An 8,988-nucleotide genomic window follows, 5' to 3' on the forward strand; every position below is an offset into this window, starting at 1 on the left:
ATTATATGGCAGTCAAATGATTGAAGAGAAGAACACACTCAACTAATATTTTATTTACTGTTCTGAGATCTTTGTTGTAAGACAGTGTTTCTCAACCCTGGTCCTGAGCGCCCCCCAACACTGCACATTTTGTATGTCTCCCTTATCTGACACCCATTTCAGGTCCTGGAGTTTCTTTTAATGAGCTAATGAGTTGAATCAGGTGTGTTTGATTAGGGAGACACACAAAATGTGCAGTGCTGGGGGGCGCCCAGGACCAAGGTTGAGAAACACTGTTGTAAGACAAAAAAATTAATGTTGTGGCTCAGATGACATCATGGGGCATCTTGCCATGAATCACTGCAGAAAAAATCATTTTATTTTAGAATATCTGAATTCTTTTTTTAAATAAACAAAAAATACTTTCTTCTATTTCATATTTTCAAAACACTTCATTCTGTATGATTTATAAGCTTGTTTTCTCATGGGGACCCAAAAATGTCCCCACAAGATCTAAATTTAGTATTACTGTACTTGGTCTTGGACATTTGGTCCACATAACGTAGTGAATGCCAGCACACACACACTGTGTATGTACAACCCAAATTCAAATCCAAATTATTTCCAATGATTGTTTTATTTGATTCAACAGAGCTGATTAAGTTCTTTAATCGTGCAGTCATTACAATGTCATTTGTGAATTCAGTGAAAATGTTAATTATCTTTAATTTCAGCCCCCTCTGCGAGATCCATTTTCACTTATCCAGGACTCAGAAAGGAGAAACACATTTGATTCAGTTCGCATAATTAATACCATCATTGATGCTTGCTGCGGTTAAACATCATTGTTTTCAGTGTCTCGTTTTTGCTGTATTACAATTCTAAGTTATTTTACCACTGTTTCATTCAATGTCTCTTTATGAAAAAGCTGTTATCTGTGTCTCACCCAGAATGTCATGACTTTAAAAACTGAACATTAATAACTATAAAGTTCATTCTGCTCCTGAACATTAAAAGCTCAATAGACTGAAACGGTTCTGAGTTGCTTCATTACGCTTTCTTTTTCTTTCCCCATCCTCTTTTTGAATGTATTGATAATCACAGTCTTGATTGTGAAGCAATTAAACACAACACATGAGGTCATAAGAAAACAGCATGATCAATACATACCTCGTCATATAATGATGCACTGCTCATCTGGCTGTCTGTGTATGCATTTATCCGCCATCATTTATACCTGCCATCTTAGTTTGGGGGACAAAGTCACTCATTATGCAGTACAGTAAAATGTAAATGGTAAAAAAAACAGGAGGAAATAAAAGTTGTTTATTTACTAAAATTACCCACAACCTCAAATGATTTCATTCACAATGCTTTAGCTGTGACAGAGCATTTCGATGTGCATAGCTCAATAGTTGTTCATGCCGCTCTGAGGGGCCAGAGAATGGACAGTGGGACACCAAGTGGTGAGATTTTTTTTCAAGACATTGATGAATGGTTTGTATACGTACAGACCTGCTCTGCTTTTCAATCACATTGCCTGCCTGCAGATAGCAAAATGCATGACTTAAATTATTTATGTTTACATTCATAGAAGGTAGAGTGTAGAGGTAAAGTAATAGTTGACCCAAAAATTAAAACCTGAAAAATTTGAACATTTTTGTATATTGATGTAGATGAATATGTTTCTTCTGAACAGGTTTGGAGAAATAAAGCATTACATCATTTGCTTGCCAATGGATCCTCAAAACAAAAAACAAAAAAAAACATCATATCAACATCTGTTTTGGACTGTTTTCACTCATAAACAGTGCATGATCTGTGCATATTTGACTTTGTCACTGGAGAAAATATTATGGATAGTGGACTCATATTTTAGCTGGAAGCAACGATTTGAAGTTTAAAATGTCTTGATGGATTAATTTATTCCAAATACGCAATAACTTTTTGTATTATTTTGATGATTAGACGATTATTGTGATGTATTTATCAGCTGTTTGTACTCTCATTCTGACGGCACCCATTCACTGCAGAGCAGGGCCGTTTCTAGCCAATTTGACGCCCTAGGCGAAATCCCTATTGCCCCCCCCAAAAAAAAGACAAATCTGCCACAAATATTTGGACAAATGTGCCACAAAAGTGTCACAAATACTGCCTAAACAAAATACTGATTTTGTGCACTTTATTTACTGTACCAATATTTTAAATTGGCCTTTGAACTTAGCTTTATTGCATGGCAAAAACAAAGTGTTACCTTGCCAAAGCACTGACAGAGCCCACTGATCTAATGGCGTTGTTGAGCGCTCCAAATGCAAACTTTGCATGCAACAATCAGGCAGCAATTGAGAGCACTCTGATCCAATGGCATACAGGTATCGTCAGATTGACAGTACTCTAGCCCAATAATGTTGGGGGATCCAGTGGGGGCAGTCATATTTCAGGGTGACTGTGCCACTCTTTATCACAACCCTGCTAAAAGTGCCAGTACGTGCGCTCATTGGCGCCCCTTCAGCTGGTGGCACCCTAGGCGACCGCCTAGCTATGCCTAGAAACGGCCCTGCTGCAGAGGATCCATTGGTAAGCAAGTGATATAATGCGAAACTTCTCCAAATCTGTTCCAATGAACAAACAAATTAATCTACATCTTGGATGGCCTCAGAGTGAACTATTCCTTTAAGAGTCTGCTAATCAGTAACACTATAATTCACTGTTAACTGTCAGATGCATGAATGAATAACATTCTTTCAGCCTCTCATGAACGCCATAGTGATAAAATCCCTGATGTAGTCAATTGTAAAATGAAATGACCTCACAATACCCCCATAATGCTATCTTATATGACATCAAAGGAAGATATACATTTTTAATTATATATAAATTGCTTGCTTTGTTTAAAAATATTTTACTAAACTGACAATATGAACAATAAGAGATTATTTGGCTTAAAGGGTTAGTTCACCCAAAACTACTATCCCTTTTGGGTGAACTATCCCTTTAATTGTTGACTTTTTGTGCATAATAATTAACTGTATAATTCTCATTTAATCTCTCGATGCATGTTGTATTAATTTTATTTTGTCCATTATTTGCTTTCGCAGAAACAAATCAGACATTCACAATCCAGTGGCGGCTCGTCCTGGGAATTGGATGATTTAATGTTAATAAAATTCACAATTCATTTCAGTTCATGTCTCAGAATGTGTATTTTTTGTTTGTAATATCACAGTTGTAATACTATAATGTGAAAGCGCCGCTTTTCTATCGCGAATGTGCCGAATCTGCTGATGTAATAACAACTGCTAATGATAGAGAAGGGTAGGGGGAGGCCGGGGGAGAGCTGAGCTCTCGTGCCTCCGTTGGTAAAAAAAATTAGCCAATCACCATCTAGTGTTCACTTTCAGCACTGAGGAGTGTTGAGAAAAGAAACCTCGTAAGGGAGGCCTCCCTTCTGATATCAACCAATCATCATAGAGACATAAATTAGGTGATATTAGTTTGAACGTCTGCCGCTGCGCTGATAATGTACCAAGTACTTATGATGAGTAGCGATATTGAATATTTGATTGCCAAACAGATTTACCAAGCTGTCATTCAAACAGTATAGACCAATTTCAGTGTTTCAAAGTGATGATGGTTTTTGTGGGCAGAGCCTATCTGGTGGCAGAAAATGCCAATTTTAAAGTGGAAGTGAAGCACTCAGTTAAGTTATTAACCTTAAGTTATTTCCACTTTAAAAATATATATAACAAACATGATTAATGTAACCATTTTAAAGAAAAAGGGATGTTTTGTTATAGCTTTTGGAGCAAGGGTGCCGCCATCTTGCAGTACCACCACGTGTGACATCATGGGGTTGGTTCGCTCCTATTGCCAGTGAAGTAATATAAGCATTTCTTTACATTTTGAACACACAAATGTTATTTTAAAACACAAATAATTTGGTTTTCACCATAATTTGGATAAATATTCAACATCAAACTGTCTATATGCTAAGTTTTGATCGTGGTATCCCAAACATTGTTTTCATAATGCAAGGCGCAAAGTGATGTAAACAAACAACGCTTCATGCAATGTCATTCATGTTGCATTTTATTGTTATGTCAGACCATTAAGACATATGCATTACACTGACTGGTTCACCAGTTGTATGTATCATATTTTATGTTCACCTGCGAATACAATTAGCTTGAGTACAAACAGCTTTCCTGCTGTTAACAGGTAGTGTTTAACTAATCACCTATCTGAACAATCGGACCAGTGCTGATTCCTCAATAAAGTTTATCATTCTCACATGTTTTAAGCCTTGTCAGTTTAAATATTATAGTGTTTTAAGCCATTCTAGCATGAGACAGCATGAAATAGATTTCAATGCGGTACTTACAGGCTGTGATAGACCTTTTCTGAAAGATTTAAATGTGGTACTCACGCATTGTGAATTATAGATCATTTCTGTTCGCGCCGGCGGCGCCGCACACAAACAAAAAGCCAGAGCTCGGCTCGGACAGCACGTGAGTAGGCTACCAAATTGAGCTTTTCACGCCTTCATCAGCAAATGCACACAAAAGCACGTCGGAATGACAGTCTTGAGGAGTATCCACGTAAACGAGTATTGTTTACGATCCGCACTTTACCCCAAAACAGCAGGTTCACGACTTCTTCAAGCCCTAATACTGCTCGGTCCCATCGCCGTATCGGCTCAAATGCATAGGCAATTACACTTATTATGGACTCAACAGTGCTTTCAAGTTCGTCTTGCTCCATTTCAAAACAAGCGTGTGTTCAAAATGTAAAGAAATGCTTATATTACTTCACTGGCCAACGGAGCAAACCAACCCCGTGACGTCACACGCGGTGGTACTGCAAGATGGCGGCGCCCTTGCTCCAAAAGCTATAACAAAACAACATTTTTTCTTTAAAATGGTTACATTAATCATGTTTGTTATATATTTTTTTATTAAAATGGAAGTTATTTTCTTAAATGATTTAAATTTGACTGACTGCTTCATTTCCGAAACATGTTGATTCGTGATTTATTACAGGTGTGTCGCTTTCAGTTTTCGGTTCGAGGTTCAGTTTGCTATGCAAGCCATGGAATAAAAAAGGAAATTTTGAGTTTATATTTCAAAATTCCGATTTTCTTCTTTAAATTCCGAGATTATATCTGCTAATTCTGGTAAGAAAAATCAACTCGTCATTCTCTCTTTTTCTCAGAATCATAAGTTTATAATACCACACTTCTGGCTTTTTTCCCTCAGAATTGATAAACTCGCAATTGTTGAGTTGAATTAAGTTATAAAGTTCGAACTAGGAGATAAACTTGCATTTGCAAGAAAAAAAAAGTCAGAATTGTGAGTTAAAATAGGTAAATGTTATGTAAAATGTTATATGTTTAAATATTAGCCTATTTCATGCTTTAACTGTAGGGCTAATACAATATGTCCCATATGTGAATATTATATAGACCTATTGTTTAAATCTAATTTATGCTTTAAAGTAGGGTAATCATAGCAGGTTTCATCCATAGTCTGTCAGTTTAAACGTCTGCGTTTAGCTTCAAATGGCATCTTTGACGATTATTATATAAAATTATTTGCATTCCGATTCTGACATCCAAAGGCACAACAATACAGTTTTTCTCTTATTCCGTGGATTTTACCCGCTTCCCTCCAATTGTTCCCAGTGTTTTTCTGCCACCACAATGCGCGCTCAGCTGCAGGTGACGTAACTGTGACGTCTACTCCAAATTGGTCTATATATACAAATTTCAAAAAAGGGAAAACAGCCTAAGCTCGATATAGGCTACAGCAGTTGGCTTATTTAAATGGCGCAACAGGCAGCTCTCTTTTAACACAGACTTTTAAGAAGAGATGGATGTTTGTTTCAAGTGATAGGCCAGTAAGTGAAATTATATTATCTTGCTGTATGTGTGTCGTTTTCTTTACGTTTTCTGACTAAAAGCAACCAAAAAGCCAATTTAAAGTGGTTTGGTCTGCATGATCAGTTTTAGCGGAGAAAAAATAATAATAAAAAACATCCTTACAATTACAATAGGGTTTCAGCACTGCGTGCTTGAACCCCTAATAATCGACAGGGATCCCATACCAATATAGGGTTTCAGCACTGCGTGCTTGAACCCCTAATAATCGACAGGGATCCCAGACCAATACAATTAGTGTGCCTCCTCTATTTTAAAACCCATGAGCTGCCACTATCACAATCACAATAATCAAATAGCAACAGTGGTGAGTTCAATAAAAATAGCTTTCTCCCCAAACATTCCTATAATTTACGTCTTGGCCAGCTGGCAAACATGAATACCCACGAACAATGAAATGAAAGCTTGACAGAATTGATTCATTTTTTTTCATAAAGTGTCACTGTGAGCACATTGTTTCCTGAAACTCTAATTCTCTAACCCTGTACTCTGCACTCTGCTCCAGAGCTGGATCTGTAGGGAAGCCAGCCTTCAGCCTCAATCTGTAAAACTAATGATATGGGCCACAGTAATTTTCAGTGCCAAATAAGCAGAAATAATTTAGAGTGGGTGAAAACTCATGATGTGAACACCCAGCATCCGTCTGTTATCAGTCAGGGGACACTGGCATGGCTGTTAGCAATAGATAGGAGCTAGTAGCCTTTTGACTGCAGTGGATACATTTGGAAATATAAAGCTGATATTGGTGCTTAGAATAGAAATCCAGACTTTAGTATAATTGGTTTAATTCACTCATTAAACCCCCAGCATCATTATTTATGTTTTGTTTCGCTCTCAGACTGCAAAAATCATGTTCTTAATTAGTGTTTTTGTCTTTTTTTAGTAAATATGTCTGAACATACTTAAAACATAAGATTTAGTGGGGTTTGTGCTTAATTCAAGATATAAACACAATTCAGGATATTATCTGAAGCTGTATTACACTGTATTAATACAACAATTTAAAGTAACAAAATCAATTTAAAAACTACTTAAGACCTGATGTTGCACTAAATATATCTTGAATTAAGTTTATATATTTATCTCGTATTAATTGTAACAATAATTAATAATTGTTACAAATTAATGGGGTTTATGCTTAATTTAAGATATAAACATTATTGAATATTTTATTATATGTGACCCTGGACCACAAAACCAGTCTTAAGTCGCTGGGGTATATTTGTAGCAATAGCCAAAAATACATTGTATGGGTCAAAATTATAGATTTTTCTTTTATGCCAAAAATCATTAGGTTATTAAATAAATCTCATGTTCCATGAAGATATTTTGTAAATTTCCTACTGTAAATATATTAAAACTTAATTTTTGATTAGTAATATGCATTGCTAAGAAATTCATTTGGACAACTTTAAAGGTGATTTTCTCAATATTTAATTTTTTTGCACCCTCAGATTCCAGATATTCAAATAGTTGTATCTCGGCCAAATATTGTCCTATCCTAACAAACCATACATCAATGGAAAGCTTATTTATTCAGCTTTCAGATTATGTTTTTTTTACAGTCCTGTTCCACATGCTATGCACTTTTTTAATAATACAATAACTAGGTAATAACCCTGAACCCATGTAGTTACCTTATATTACCCAGTGCTTTCTTAGATAAGTATGTGCACTTTATGTACTGTAAAATAAAGTGCAACTGTGTTTTTTTAATTTAATTTAGTTTTTCCAGTTTAATTGATTATTTACAAGTCACTACAACTGTATATGTACTGTATGAACCTGTTAATATGAATCACATCCACAATTCACTGTGATATCCAGTTGTGCATTTATTTCACAAACATTATCAGACTACAAATTCAAGAAGCTACACATGATTATTGTTTTCGTCTGTGCTAACTAAACTAAATAAAACTGAGTCACAATTTTATAAACAGAGACACTGAATCATCCTCTTGTTATTACCCATAATTCCAGTTGATCTGTCTAAATCTCAAAGCCCCGAAGTTTGAATCCAGCAATCATTTGAACTCCTCCGATGAGGCACTCAGTTCTGAGGTTTCCTATAAAATATACAACACATTAGACACAATGTAATCGAGGACATCAAACACAAACATGAAGCACATAATAAAGCAGCTCTGACAGCACAAGCAGCACTGACTGGTCTTTGGTCTAATCTTTGATCTAATTTTTTTCAAAGTCAAGCTCTAAAGCAGCCCATAATCCGTCATTTCATGTTTACCTCTAGTTGTTCGGTTTCTGGTTTAGCCGGAAGAGATTTTTGTGGTGTATGAAAGGCCTGTGGCAGGAGGGCACAAACGAAAGACTTTAGAAAGCAGTAAGAGGATTTCTGAACACATGCACGTTTACTCGTCTATCTAAATGAGGACATGCACTCTCCAAAAATGTGCAAAAATATGACTTTTTTAATTGCGATTGAGGAAGAACTCTCAAAGGTGCAGTACATCTTTACACCTTATGTACCCCTAGAGGGTGCATATTAGCACATAGAGATTACTTTTAAAGATATGATTTGCATTAATAAAGTATTCATCTACTCTTGTCAATTGACCCCGTGAAAAGTTCAAGGTACAAATTTGCTCCATGACAGACTTTAATCATTTTACATAAAATTAACTATAAAGACAACAGACCTACACAAAAGGAAAACTTTTTAAAAATGTATTATTATTATTATTATTATTATTATTATTATTATTATTATTATTATTATTATTATTATTATTATTATTATTATTATTATTATTATTATTATTATTATTATTATTATTATTATTATTATTATTATTATTATTATTATTATTATTATTATTATTATTATTATTATTATTATTATTATTATTATTATTATTATTACAAATAACAATCATGTTTTTATTAATAATAAATTAATAGATTTATTTCTTTCTTTCTTTCTTTCTTAATTGGATGGAAGAGCGGGAAACATTTTTTATGAATGATTCTTACAAAAGAGGATGTCACTATGCACTCAAAGAAAGGCAGAGATATTTTGTCTATTACAAAAAAAAGAAAAATTAATAAAT

General features: G+C 34.9%; 1 long non-coding RNA gene across 2 annotated transcripts in view; it reads right to left on the minus strand.

Moving 5' to 3' along the window:
- Positions 1–7,876: 7,876 nt before the first annotated feature.
- Positions 7,877–8,988, minus strand: part of LOC107689215 (uncharacterized) — a 6,553-nt gene continuing 5,441 nt past the window's right edge. For both annotated transcript variants that reach the window (XR_001634314.1, XR_001634313.1), the window contains 2 exons: positions 8,166–8,222; positions 7,877–7,983 (listed from right to left, as the gene is read on the minus strand). This is a non-coding gene — a long non-coding RNA (uncharacterized LOC107689215). The remainder of the gene's footprint in view (positions 7,984–8,165; positions 8,223–8,988) is intronic.

Source organism: Sinocyclocheilus anshuiensis, unplaced genomic scaffold, assembly GCF_001515605.1.
Source record: "Sinocyclocheilus anshuiensis isolate Anshui unplaced genomic scaffold, SAMN03320099.WGS_v1.1 scaffold966, whole genome shotgun sequence".
NCBI lineage: Eukaryota > Metazoa > Chordata > Actinopteri > Cypriniformes > Cyprinidae > Sinocyclocheilus > Sinocyclocheilus anshuiensis.